Genomic DNA, 14,242 nt, shown 5'->3' on the forward strand with positions numbered 1-14,242 from the left:
TTTGGTTGACCCAGAGTCTTCCAGATGTCAACCATCTTAGTTTTGTTCGTCCATCTTAGCTTATGGTTGACCTATAGTTGAGTGGGAAGGCAACCATCTTAGTTTTGGTCATCCATCTTAGATTCCAAATGCTAAACTTTGTTTCAGAGTTACTGTCTTGAAAAGTAGCCAGTTGAGCAGGGCTGTGAACCAAAGCCCTCTCTAAGTCAGGAGGAGGGGCAGGATGGAGTCAGGGATAGAAGCCGAGCAGACTGCCTGTTAGATGTGCTTGCTAACTGGACTCTGTTGGTTTCGCACCCTTCTACAGAAGTAAATTGTCTTGCCAAGTTACTTTTGCTTTTATGAGCTTTATTTTATTTTGCAGTACTACCTCATCCCTTTTTAATTTTTCTCTTTCTTTCTTTTTTTTTCTTTCTTTTTTTGGTACTAGGGATGGAACCCAGGGGCATTCTACCTCCAAGCTACATTCCAGCCCTATTTTTTATTCATTATTTTTGAAACAGTCTCACTGAGTTGCAGAGAACCTCACTAAGTAGTAGCTGAGGTTGTCCACAATCTTCCTGTCTCAGCCTCCCAAATGCTGGGATTACAAACATGTGCCACCACGCCCGGTTTATGAGTTTTAGTTGTAGCTTAATCATCATGTTGTTTCTGTGATATGTCTTTTTCTCTGACTGGCCCATACTAAAATTCTTATCTGCTACATAAGCAAAGAACTCCATGAAAGTATCCTGTTTTCCCACAACACTGGGATTGCAAGTATGTACCACCAAGCCTGGCTGGATGAGTGCATTTTTTTTTTTTTGGTGGTACTGGGGGTGGGACCCAGAGGCTTTCTACCTCCAGGCTATACTCCCAGACCTTTTTTCTATTTTATTTGGAAACAGGGTCTCACTAAGTTGCTGAGAGCCTCACTAAGTAGCTAAGGCTGGCTTCGAACCTGCGCGATCCTCCTGTCTCAGCCACCCAAGCGCAGGGATTACAAGTGTGCGCCACTACGCCCGGCTGGATGAGTGCATTTTTATGAGCAAATTTTGCGCCCCCATCCCTGCCCAGTATAGGTGTTGAGGTATCTCCTACATTATCTGAAGGGACAGAAATCACTTAATTGTTCCTTAGGTTTAGTTTTTGAAATACTGTTAAAAATAAAGCAGCTACTTATATATTGGGCTCTATATTTTAAAAAATTGCATATGAAATCTCTCTGCATTTCTAAGAGATATTATTACCATCTGTGTGTATATAATTGAGGAAACTGAAGCCTCATGAGGTTAATTAACTTGCCCATGGCCAAATGGACACTAAGTACAGTCTGGACTCCAGAATCCCTCTTCTTAACCATTGTACAGTACTGCTCAGCAATAACACGTAAAAATTAAAATAGCTGTTTATTGAGCACCGGCTATAATAGCCAGGCATTGGGTTAAGTATTTTGCCTACACTGAGTCATTTAACCTTCATGTCAAATGTATGAAGACTGAAGCCAGGTGTGGTGGCACACGCTTGTAATTCCAGCATTTGGGAGGCTGAGACAGGAGGATCATGGTTCACGGACAGCCTCAGATGCTTAGTGAAGTCCTGTGCAACTCAGTGAGACCCTGTTTCAAAATAAAGAATAGCCAGGCGTGGTGGCGCATGCTGTAATCCCAGCGCTTGGGAAGCCGAGACAGGAGGATCACACAGGTTCGAAACCAGCCTCAGCTACTTGACGAAGCTCTCAGCAACTTAGTGAGACCCTGTTTCCAAATAAAGTATAAAATAGGTCTGGGAGTATAGTGTAGAGGTAGAAAAACCCCTGGGTTTCATCCCTAGTACGACCCCCCCAAAATTAATTAATTAAATAAAGAACAAAAAATAGGGCAGGGGATGTAGCTCAGAGGTAGAATGCCCATGGGTTCCATCCCCAGTACTGCAAAAAAAAAAAAAAATGTATGAAGACTGTTCTACTGATCCCATTTTGCTAGGTGAAGAAATTGAAACTTAGGCCAAGTACAGCCTTTGTTCAGGGTCACAAGATTGAAATAGGGAATAGGGATCAATTAGGAATGAGATCAATGTCCCTTAGGATGTATCTGGCCAGGATGGAGGAAAATCTGAATCTTGCTCCATTACCTGTTTTCAGAAAGTCCCAGGCAAATCCGTGCCCTAGTATAAAACAGACCAAAGTAACCCTTCATCATTAGCTGGGGTTTTGTTTTAGGTTGTCTTTAGGTGTGTGGGAGGGCACTGAGTATTAAACCCAGAGGCACTCTACCTCTCAGCCACAGCCCTGTTTTATTTAGTTGGAAACAGGGTCTCACTAAATTGCAGGGGGTCTCACTAAGTTGTGGAGGTTGGACGCGAACCCGTGATCCTCCTGTCGGGTGAAGCTGGAAGAGCAGCCATCCCATGCTTGACAGGCCTAAGGCCCCCAAATCCCACAGCCTAGGCTTGGCTCTTCCTCCACTGATGTGATAAGGCCCTGACTATGTGTACTAGAGGGAAAACATGCGGGGAGGGAGTTTGGCTTGGTACGCGGGAGCATCTGCTCCTAGCATGGCTTCCACAAAGTGAAGGTTGAACAAAAATGGTGTTTGCAGACAGAAGATAGAGACAACCCTCAGCTCCCTGCTCCTGTGAAAAGTTCCACTTTCCATGACTGTGATTCAGACTAGTGCAGGGAATCTTCCCAATCGAGTTTAACCACTTCCTTTGAGTTGAAGTGGGGGTAGAAGAGAAGAAAAGAGTAAGTCTGGGCACCTTTCCCCTGAAGACCAGCAGTATCACGGCAACATGCGAACCCGGGGCCGTCTACCTCTGGACTCTACCCCAACCATATTTTAACCTATGTCTGTATGTCTATATGTATTCAATACTGAGGATTGAACTCAGTGGAATTCCTCCTCCAAACCATACCCCAGCCCTTTTTGTTTATTTGTTTGTTTGTTTGTTTGTTTGTTTTGAAACAGGGCCTCACTAGTTTGCTAAGAACCTGCAATCCTCATGTCTCAGCCTCCCAAGTACTGGGATTACATGAGCGCCACCGTGCCCAGCTCGAGGGTTTGTTTTTGTTTTCTTTTCTTTGTTAGACATTGAACCCAGGGGCATTCTACCTCTCAGCTATACCCCCAGCCCAATTTTATTATTTTTTTGAAGCAAAGTCTCACTAAATTACAGAGGGCCTCATTGTGTTGCTGAGGCTGGCCATGCGATCCTCCTGTCTCAACCTCCAACATACTGGGATTAAGGTATGTGCCACCATACTCAGGTCCGGCCTAAGTATTTTTATTAGGCACATACCTGGCTTAAACATTGAGGTTCTGAAGCCGGGCATAGTGGCGCACGCTTGTAATCCCAGCATTTGAGAGGCTGAGACAGGAGGATCCTTGTTTGCGGACAGCCTCAGCTACTTAGTAAGGCCCTTTGCAACTCAATGAGACCCTGCTTCAAAATAAAGAATAAAAAATAGGGCTGGGGGTATAGCTCGGAGGTCGAATGCCCCTGGGTTCCATCCCCAGACCCGCAAAAAAGATAAAAAATAAAAAATAAAATTGAAGTTCTGAGCTGTGCATGGTGGCACATGCCTGTAATCCCAGTACATGACAGGCTGAGACATGAGAATTACAGGTTTAAGAACACCCTCCACCACATGGCATGGCTCTCAGTAATGTCAGACACTCAGTATGTTCACTCCCCTGCCCCCAAAGAAGAAACCCTGTTTCAAAACAAAAAATAAATTTCAAAAGGGCTAAGGGTGTGTAGCTTAGTGGTAGAGCACCCCTGGGTTCAATCCCCAGTACCACACACACACAAAAATGAGGTTCTAACAGAAAAGATGAAGATAATGGATATTACATATGTAGCTGTTACTATTTGCTGCACGAAGCTTATGATCTTTTTGGTTTTGAGTAAATAGCAGACAAATGGGAGGGCCTCTCACCGGGCTGAAACTCTAGTGCCCTAGGCTGGGGAAGTCCCATGGTCTCTGACATCCCACGTGTGGCCAGCTCCACTGGACAAAGCAGGATCTTTTATCTCTGGTGCTGGGGACAGACGCCCAGACCTCACGCATGCGCAAAGCCGGCAAGTGCGCTACCACCGAGCCACACCCCCAGCCCCTAGGCATGTTGGTTTCCAAGTCAAGAGCCAAGTAAGGAAAACAGAGACGCCACCGGGTTTTGAACCTCCCTATGGTGCTTGGAATTAAGAAGCATTGCTTTGCTTAGAATTTGTTTAGGGAAGCCCAGTTCTGCTATCAAGGCCTTCAGATGAATGAATCAGACTCACCAGGTGATCTACAACATTCTTTCTTAAAGTTCCTACTGGTAATACGCTTGAATTATATCTATAAAACACACAGCATTACCAAGATTAGTGTTAGATTGAAAAACCAGGGACTTTGGCCTAGCCATTTTGATACATAAAACTGACCATTAAAGTGGTGTCTGGTGTTCCATTTTGGTTTTAACTTCTATTAGCGAACACTTTGTTCTTTGTGACAATAAATCACAAGCTCTGACAGGCTTCCAAGAAGAGACAGAGTCAATATGACCGATCTATGGCATCAGCTTCAACACGTATTTGTTCTGTGAAGGTCAATAACCGCCTAGCGAAAGGAAGCCGTGCTGATAACTCATGCATTGGATGTACGCTACTGCTTGAGTCTGCTCAACTCTTTTCAGTTAATTGAGAAGAAAATTAGTTGTTCAAATGATTTTTTTTAACATTCTGGGGATGGAACCCAGGTGCATTCTAACTCTGAGCTACACCCCTAGCCCTTTTTATTTTTTATTTGGAAACAGGATCTCGCTAAGTTGCTGAGGCTGGCCTCAAAACTGTGATCCTACTGTCTTAGCCTCCAAAATACCAGGATGACAGGCCTGTGCCACCAAACTTCAGCTGAAACTGATAAAAAGAATTGCAAGGAATAGTTGTGTATTTCCATTGTAAATCACTTCCCATGCCACAGATGTTTAAGGAATACTGGGACAGGTTCGTTGACTCTACTCTCCCTGGAGATAGAAATGGTGGATGCTTTCAAATACTCAAACCTATATAAGAGTTGAAAGCAGTTGGTTTTTGAAGTGCACCTATTGTTCACTAATGATGTTGGGCAAGGTATTTTCTCTCTGAGCCTCATTTGCTTACATATAAATGTTAATGATGATTACTAGCTTGAGGGTTTTGGAAGGACTGGATGAGGAAATATAAACTAAATACTCAGAATTGTAGATACTCCAAAATATTGATTTTTTTTGCCTCCTTCCATGAAAATAGCCTTCACCAATGGTCTTTATTTATTTACTTGTTTTTGGTACTGGGGACTGAACCCAGGGGCATTTTACTTCCAAGCTACATCCTCCAGACCTTTTAATTTTTTGATTTTTGAAACAGGGTCTCACTAAGTAGCTAAAGGTCTTACTAAATTGCTTAGGCTGGCTTCCAGTCTGTGATCCTCCTGTCTCAACCTCCCAAGTACTGGGATTCCAGGCATGCATCACCATGCCTGGCAACAAGTAAAGTCATGTGAGTTAAAAGGTCTCTCCTGCCGGGCGTGGTGGCGCACACTTGTAATTCTAGCATTTGGGAAGCAGAGACAGGAGGATCGTGGTTCACGAACAGTCTCAGCTATACTTAGTGAGGCCCTTTGCAAGTCAGTGAGACGCTGTTTCAAAATATAGAATAAAAAATAGGGCTGGGGGTGTAGCTCGAAGGTAGAATGTCTCTGGGTTCCACCCCCAGTACCACAAAAAAAGGTATCTCCACACTAGATGTGGTGGTACATGCCTGTAATCCCCATATTTGGGAGGCTGAGACAGGAGGGTCGCATGTTCAAGGCCAGCCTCTGCAATTAAGTGAGACCCTCAGCAACTTTATGAGATCCTGTTTCAAAATAAAAATAAAATAGGGCCGGGGGTATATCTTGAAGGTGGAATGCCCCTGGGTTCTGTCCCTAACACCACAATAAATAAATAAAAAAACGCTGAGGATAGCTTGAAGCTAGACTGCCCCGGTGTTCAATCACTAGTATCCAAAATAAACATATCGTCAATATTTTTTGCAGATTGTCTGCTACTGGTAGTATTGCTTTGGACATCAATAGGAAGCAAAGAATCAAGTAATGTTTCCAGTGCTTGTTAATTTATGACTCAACTGTGAAGACTCCCTTCCAGCAGGTTCATTTGTATTTACTTATGTGCATATGAACACCATTTTTACATGTTATCTTCTCAACCATGAGTGCAGATAAAATTGCTGTGTGTTTACAGCTGCTTTTCTTATTTGAAGAATCAGCATTTTTTCTAATTTTTCCTGAAAATGTTCTCATGAGTCATGTTGGGGAAGTTCTGAGCAAAGGTTAAGTGTCACCAGGTTTCACAAATGTGAAAAAAATATAATTTTTTTGCAGTACTGGAGATTGAACCCAGGGGCATTCTACCTCCGAGCTACACCCCCAGCCCAATTTTTTATTCTTTGTTTTGAAACAACGTCTCACCAAGTTGAGGGGGGGCCTCACCAAATAGCTTAGGCTGGCCGCAAACTCGTGATCCTCCTGTCTCAGCCTCCCAAGTACTGGCATTATAAGCGTGTGCCACCATGCCCAGCATGAAATAATTTTTCACTGAGAAAAAAAAGTATAAACTGGGCATGGCGGTGCACGCCAGCAACCCTAGTACTCGGGAGGCTGAGACAGGAAGATGGCAGGTTTGAGGCCAGGCTTAGCAATTGAGAGAGACCCCATTTCAAAATAAAAAAAAATAGAAAGGACTGAGGGCATGGCTCAGAAGTAGAATTCATCAGGGTTCACTCCCTAGTACCACATACACAGCAAAGGGAATATCTTAAATTCTTTTCAGCATAAGACTTGTGTGCTTGGCAAATCTACAGGTTGTTTTTGTTTTATTAATTGCTAACTATACAAATAATAGAGTTTTATCTTCTGTGGGAAGGAAACGAAGCCAAATCTCACCTCAGTCCCAACTCCCCACTGCTGAGGAGTATTATCACCTTGGTCTTTATCTTTCCAGACCATTTGCCTCTGTGTTTACATACATATAGTGCACACACAGACAAACTCGTGTGGAAGGGTTTTCACTTGTCTAAGGGAAATGGGTCCTGTTACTGATTTTTATCATGGGAGATTTGTGGCCTGACGGGCAAGAAGGAGGGAGGAGGAAAAGGAAGGGGGACTCCCAAGAGTGATCATTGACTCCTATTTCTTCCATGCTTTCACTCTTGCTCCCCTGAGCCCATTTTTGGCAAGTTACACCCCCATTATCTGCGCACAGTATTACAAGCTGTTTAAAGACCTTGCATCCAGTTTCATCAACCAGGGGCTCCACAAAGACAAACAATCTCTTGGGTCTTATTCCAGCAGAGTCCAAGCACTATCAGTCCCACTGTAGAAATGAAAGAAGAAAAAGACTTGTCTTGAAAGTGCAAACTGATGCCGGGTGTGGTGGCGCACGCTCGTAATCCCCGTGCTTGGGAGGCAGAGACAGGAGGATCGCGCAGGTTCGAAGCCAGCCGCGCTGGCGTAAGAGACCCTGTTTCCAAATAAAAAAGTAAAATAGGTCTGGGAGTGTAGCCCGGAGGTAGAAGGGCTTCCAGGAACCCCAGTACCACCAAAAAGAAAAAAGAAAAAGAAAAAAAAATTAAGTGCAAACTGAAGTCCTAACTCCCAATGTCCAATTCTGTTTTCCAACCAAAACAGGCATAACTCTTTGTTAATCATTTCATTAATGTATTTAAATCATAAAGTAAGCCAGCCATGGTGGTACATGCCTGTAATCCCAGTACTTGTGAGGCTGAGACAGGAGGATCACAGGTTGGAGGACAGCCTCAGCAACTTAGTGAGACCATTTCAAAACAAAAGTAAAAGGGGCTGAAAGTGTAGCTCGGAGGTAGAATGGCCTGGGTTCAATCCCCCAGTTATACACACACACACACACACACACACACACACACATACACACACAAGCACATGCAACTTCAATTTGTGTGTGTGGGGGGTGGTACTGGGGAAGGAACACGGGGCATTCTACCTCCAAGCTGCATCCCGAGCCCTGTTTTTTTTTTTTTTTTTTAAGTACTGGGGATTGAATCCAGGGTCATTCTACTGCTGAACTGCAGCCTCAGACCTATTTTTTATTCTTTATTTTGAAACAGGGCCTCACTAAGTAGCTAAGGCTGGCCATGAACCATGATATTCCTGTCTCAGCCTCCCAAATGCTGGGATTGCAAGCATGTGCCACCATGCCTGGCTCCCAACCTTATTTTTTTTTATTATTTATTTTGAAACAGGGTCTCACTAAATTGCAGAGGGCCTAAGTAGCTGAGGCTGTCCTCGAACCTATGATCCTCCTGTCTCAGCCTCCCAAATACTGGGATTACAAGAGTGCGCCACCACACCCAGCTTGTAACTTCAAATTTAAGATGAGAGCCGAGGAAGGCAGAGACCAGAGGATTGTGGTTCGTGGACAGCCTCAGCTATTTGGCAAGGCCCTTCGCAACTCATTGAAACCCTGTTTCAAAAAATAAAAAAGATTAAAAAAATAGGGTTGGGGGTGTAGCTTGGAGGTAGAATGCCCCTGGGTTTTATCCCCAGTATCGCAAAAAAAAAAAAAAAAAAAAAAAAAAAAAAAAAAAAAAAAAAAAACTTAAGATATAGACCCAATCTCCTTGTTTGTCCCTGCTAAATACAATTCCAATCCCTGAAAATAATTCAAAAGTCCATCATAAGGAAATTGTACCAGGAGGAGGCTTGGAGCTATAGAAAGGGGGTGGGGGAATGTCAGGCGTTGCGGTGCACACCTGTAATCCCAGTGTTTGGGAGCCTGAGACAGAAGGATTGCAGGTTTGAGGCCAGCCTCAGCAACTTAGCGAGACTCTATTTCAAAATAAAAAATAAAACAGGGCTGAGGTGTAGCTCAGAGGTAGAATTCCCCTGTGTTCAAGCACCAGTACCCTAAAAAGAAAAACCCCAATGAAATATTTAAAATCAAGATAAATATAAGCCGGGCGCGGTGGCGCACGCTTGTAATCCCCGCGCTTGGGAGGCTGAGACAGGAGGATCGCACGGGTTCGAAGCCAGCCTCAGCTACTTAGTGAGGCTCTCAGCAACTTGGTGAGACCCTGTTTCCAAAGAAATATAAAATAGGCCTGGGAGTATAGCCCGGAGGTAGAAAGCCTCTGGGTTCCACCCCCAGTACCACCACCACCCCCCAAAAAAGATAATACATTATCCTTTTCCTCCTGAGTCTTTTCAATCATGTTTTGGATTGTTGAAGCAAAAAAATCCTCAGAGAATTCTGGAAAGTGGACTGCTTCGAGGCCTCAGGACCTGCAGATGACACTCGGGCAAGCCCCTGCTTTTCTTTTATCCTTTACATGCTCCAGGCTGGGTGCTAGAGAGTCCGGCAACCTAAAACCCCCAATCGGAGCAGACAACGAAACAAACAATAGGAAAGGAAAGCCTCTTATGTGTGACCGAAAGAACGGGGAGAACCCAGCCCGGCAAAAGAAAAATCGGACTGCATCGGTCCTGCCCAAGCCCAGCGCCGGCGCTGTCAGTGGCTTGGAGATGTTCATCCCCATTCGATGGAGCGGGAGTCCCGGCGGCACCAGGCGGCCTGGGGAAGCACGTGCCTCCCCCGCCCGCCCGTGGCAGCAGCCAAGAGCCAGCAGGAGCCCCTGTCGCACCTGGCAGCTGGGCAAGGATGCTCAGCCCAGCTGGCAGCATCCGCAGATACCCAGCGAGGAGCCCAGACCGCCTTCCCCTCGGCAACCAGAGTTAGCACCGCGAACCTGCCCCACCCGGTGGCATCGGACGGCTCAGGGAGGTACTTTCCATCCCCCACTGGCCCCAACGGGACCAACTGGGGCTCAGATCTTCCCCACCGCTTGGCAGGCGGGCGGGCGGGCGGGCGGGCCGGCGGCACTTTCCTCTCGCCCCAGAGGTGTCAGCAGAGAGCTCGGGGCGTGTGGACAGCTGCCTCCCCTCCCAGCCGGCATCAGCAGAAGATGCAGACAGGTGCTCCCGCTCGCTTCCGCGGTTGCCATGCCAGTGGAGACCGAGTGGAGAGCCTGGACTTTCACCCTGTTTGCCAGCGGCAGCTGGTGCCCCTCATCCTCTCAATTAGAGGAAGGGAGGGAGGGAGGGAGGACCTCAGAGAGCTAGAGAAAAGGGTTCTTTTTATTTCTTTTGCGGTACTGGCGATTGAACCCAGGGGCACTTCACCGCGGAGCTATACCCTCAGCGCCCCCCTTTTTTGTGGTACTGGGAATTGAACCCAGGGGCTTTTTACCTCTGAGCTACACCCCCATCCCTATTTTTTATTATTTCTTTGTTTTGCGGTACTGGGGATGGAACTCAGGGGCATTCTACCTCCAAGCTACACCCCCAGCCCTATTTTCTATTTTTTTATTTTGTTTTGTGTTTTGTGTGTGTGTGTGTGTGTGTGTGGTACTGGGGGTGGAACCCAGGGGCTTGTCTACCTCCGGGCTCTACTCCCAGACCTATTTTATATTTTATTTGGAAACAGGATCTCACTAAGTTGCTGAGAGCCTCACTAAGTAGCTGAGGCTGGCTTCGAGCCTGTGCGATCCTCCTGTCTCAGCCTCCCAAGCACGGGAATTACAAGCGTGCGCCACCATGCCTATTTAAAGCAGCCGAGACTTGGCTCAACTCAGATATGTCTGACTCTTCAAATGTAACCAGCACACTTACACATGGCCATTTTATTTACTTATTTTGGTACTGGTGATAGAATCAGGAGCTTTCTACCTCTGAGCTACACCCCTAGCGCTTTTTATTTTGTATTTTGAAACAGGGTCTTCCTAAGTTGTAGAGGTTGGCCTTGAATCGGCAATCCTCCTGTCTCAGCCTCTCAAATACTATGATTAGAATTGTGCATCAACATGCCTGGCTGCCCTTTTTATTTTGGAAAAGGGTCTTGCTAAAATGCCCAGGATGGCCTGAAACTGCGATCCTCTGGTCTCCACCTCCTGTGTAGTTGGGATTATAGAAGTGTGCCATGGTGACATGCAAGATAGGAATTGCTCAAATCTGCCTAGGTCCTAGAAAGACACATGTCTGACCCAACATGAAACTTACCAGATCATCACACCTGCAGGTCTGATGAGTGAATCGCAGTGTGACATATTACTCTGGATTTTGTTGTTGTTTGTTTTGTGGCACTGGGGATGGCACCCAGGGGCATTCTGCATCCAAGCTACACCCCAGACCTATTATTTACTTATTTTTGTGGTACTGGCGATTGAACCAAGGGGAGCTCTGACCTACAATCTCAACTCTCAACTTTTTGATTTTTTGTTTTGAAATGAGGTGAGGTCTTACCAGGTTCCTGAGAGTCTCGCTACATTTTTGAGGCTGTCCTCAAACCTGCGATCCTCTGGTGTCAGCCTCCCCAATACTGGGATTACCGGTATGCGCCACCATGCTAACTACTACTCAGATTCTCAAGGTGGCTCCCCTCCCCACTTCCGTGGTACTGGGGATCGAGTTCAGGGACGTTCTACCTCCAAGCTACACCCCCAGCCCTATTTTTTATTTTTATTTGGAAACAGGGTCCCATTAGGTTGATGAGAATCTGACTATTGACTGAGGCTGTCCTCAAACCTGGGATCCTCCTCTCTCAGCCACCCAAATACTGGGATTACAAGTGTGTGGCCACCACACCCAGCTCCAGGTGGCTTCTGCGTGTCACACAAAACAGATCAGAATAGCACTTGCCTAAAAACTGAATTGTCACTGGAACTGTAGCCCACAAAAAAGTAGGCCAGGAAAACCCATAAATATCCACACCAAGACACATCCTAACCAACTCTGTGAACTAAAGATAAAGAATTCTTGAAAGCGGCTAGAGAGAAAAACATACATTACCTGTACAGGAACACTGATTTAAGTGATAGCAGATTTCTCATCTGAAACCATAAAGGCTGGGAGGAAGTGGTACATTTTTCAAATGATGAAAGAAATGAACTGTCAACTCTAAATTCCATGTTCAGGGGAAATATCCTTCAGGAATGAAGGGGAAATAAAGACATTCTCAGATGACAGAAAATTTATAAAAGTTTCACTAACAGATGTACAATTAATGAATGGCTAAAGGAAGTTCTCCAAACCAAAAGGAAATGATACCAAAAGGAGGCTTGGAACTTCAAAAAGGAAAGCAAAACAGCCAGGTGTGGTACATTCCTGTAATCCCAGTACGTGGAAGGCAAGGCGGAGACAGAAAGAGCACAGGTTCTAGGATGGCCTCAGCAATGTAGCAAGGTCTCAGCAACCTAGCAAGACCTTGTTTCAAAATAAAAACGGAGCCGGGCGTGGTGGCGCACACTTGTAATCCCAGCATTCGGGAGGCTGAGACAGGAGGATCGCGGTTCGCGGACAGCCTCAGATACTTAGTGAGGCCCTCTGCGACTCAGTGAGACCCTGTTTCAAAATAAAGAAGAAAAAATAGGGCTAGGGGTGTAGCTCGGAGGCCAAATGCCCCTGGGTTCCATTCCCAGTACCGCAAAGATAAATAAATTAAATAAAAATGGCTGAGGAAGGTGTTACTTGGAGGTAGAACGTTCCTGGGTTTAATCCTCAATTACTAAATAAATAAAGGCAAAATAATGAAATATGTCGAAATAAAATGTAATGGACTATCTTTTCCTTCTGAGTTTTTCAATCACATTGGACTAGCGAAACAAAAATTATAATGTGTGTTCTTTGGTTCAATGTAAATAGAGGAAATATATAAGAAAATTATATTTCCAAGGTGAGAGGGTAGATGGGCATGGTGACACATGCCTGTAATCCTAGTACTTGGGAGGCTGAGACAGGAGGATCTCAGGTTTGAGAAGAGCCCCAACCTTTCTTTAAATGAAAGAACTGGGTGTGGTGGTGCACGCTTGTAATCCCAGCATTCGGGAGGCTGAGACAGGAGGATCATAGTCCGCGGACAGCCTCAGCTACTACTTAGTGATGCCCTTTGCAACTTAGTGAGACCCTGTTCCAAAAATATAAAGAACAAAAAAGAGGGCTAGGGTGTAGCTCGGAGTAGAATGCCCCTTGGTTCCATCCCTAGTACTGCAAAAAAGGAAAGAAATAAAGAAATAAAATTAAAGAAAAATTAAAAAGGGATGAGGTATACCTCAGGAGTAGAATGCTCCTGGATTCTGGTCTTAGTACCCCCTTAAAAATGTGAGGGCAAAGGAACATAAATAAAAATAAAGTTTTATACTCTACTAAAAGTAGTAAAATACTGAGTATGGTGACACATGCTTGTTCATTCCAGGCTGAGACAGGAGGATTGCAGATTCAAGGACAGCCTCAGCAAGTAGTGAGGCTCTCAGCAACTTGTCAGGACCCTGTTTCAAAATAAAAATAAAATAGGGCCGGGAGTGTAGTTCAGAGATAGAATGTTCATGAGGTTCAATCCCGAGTTTCACAAAAAAATGATAAAACATTGCTGGGTTCAGTAGTGCACACTTTTAATCTCAGTGACTCAGGAGGCTAAAGCAGGAAGATTGCCAAGTTCAAGGCCACTCTAGGCAATATAAAAAGACCCTGCCTCAAAATGTTTTTAAAACGTTTAAAAAGGTCTAGAGATACCCAGCCCTGTTTTATTATTTCTTTTCTTCTTATTCTAAGTGACAATGTGCTAGCCTTAAATGTGCGATTATCTGGTTCCAGCCTCCCAAGTACTGGGATTACAGGCATGTGCCACCATGCTTGGCTATGAACATTATTTTTAAAAGCAGGAGTAGCTACACAGTTGTATCCGATAAATGAGATTTCAGAGTAAATGAAATTACCAGGGACAAAGAGGGATATTATTTCATGATAAATAGGTCAATTCACCAAGAAGACATAGAAATCCTAAATGCGTGAAGACATAGAAATCCTAAATGCGTATGCACCAATAAACAGCTTCAAAATACATGAAGTAAAATTTGATAGAACTGAAATAGAAACAAATCCACAATTATAGTTAAAGCTCCTCTCACAGTAGAACACAAAAAATCAGCAAGATTATAGAATCAACAATACCATAAAACAACAGGACCTAATTTATAGCCATTCTACTCAACAATAGCATAACTCACATTCTTTTCAAATACCCATGAAACATTCAGCAAGATAGCCCATATTCTGGGTCATAAAACAAACTTCAGTGAATATAAAAAATTGAATTCACATGGAGTATGTTCTATGACCATAATGGAATCAAAGTAGAAATCAATATTAAAG

This window comes from Muscardinus avellanarius (assembly GCF_963383645.1).
Source record: "Muscardinus avellanarius genome assembly, chromosome: X".
In the NCBI taxonomy this organism is placed as follows: domain Eukaryota; kingdom Metazoa; phylum Chordata; class Mammalia; order Rodentia; family Gliridae; genus Muscardinus; species Muscardinus avellanarius.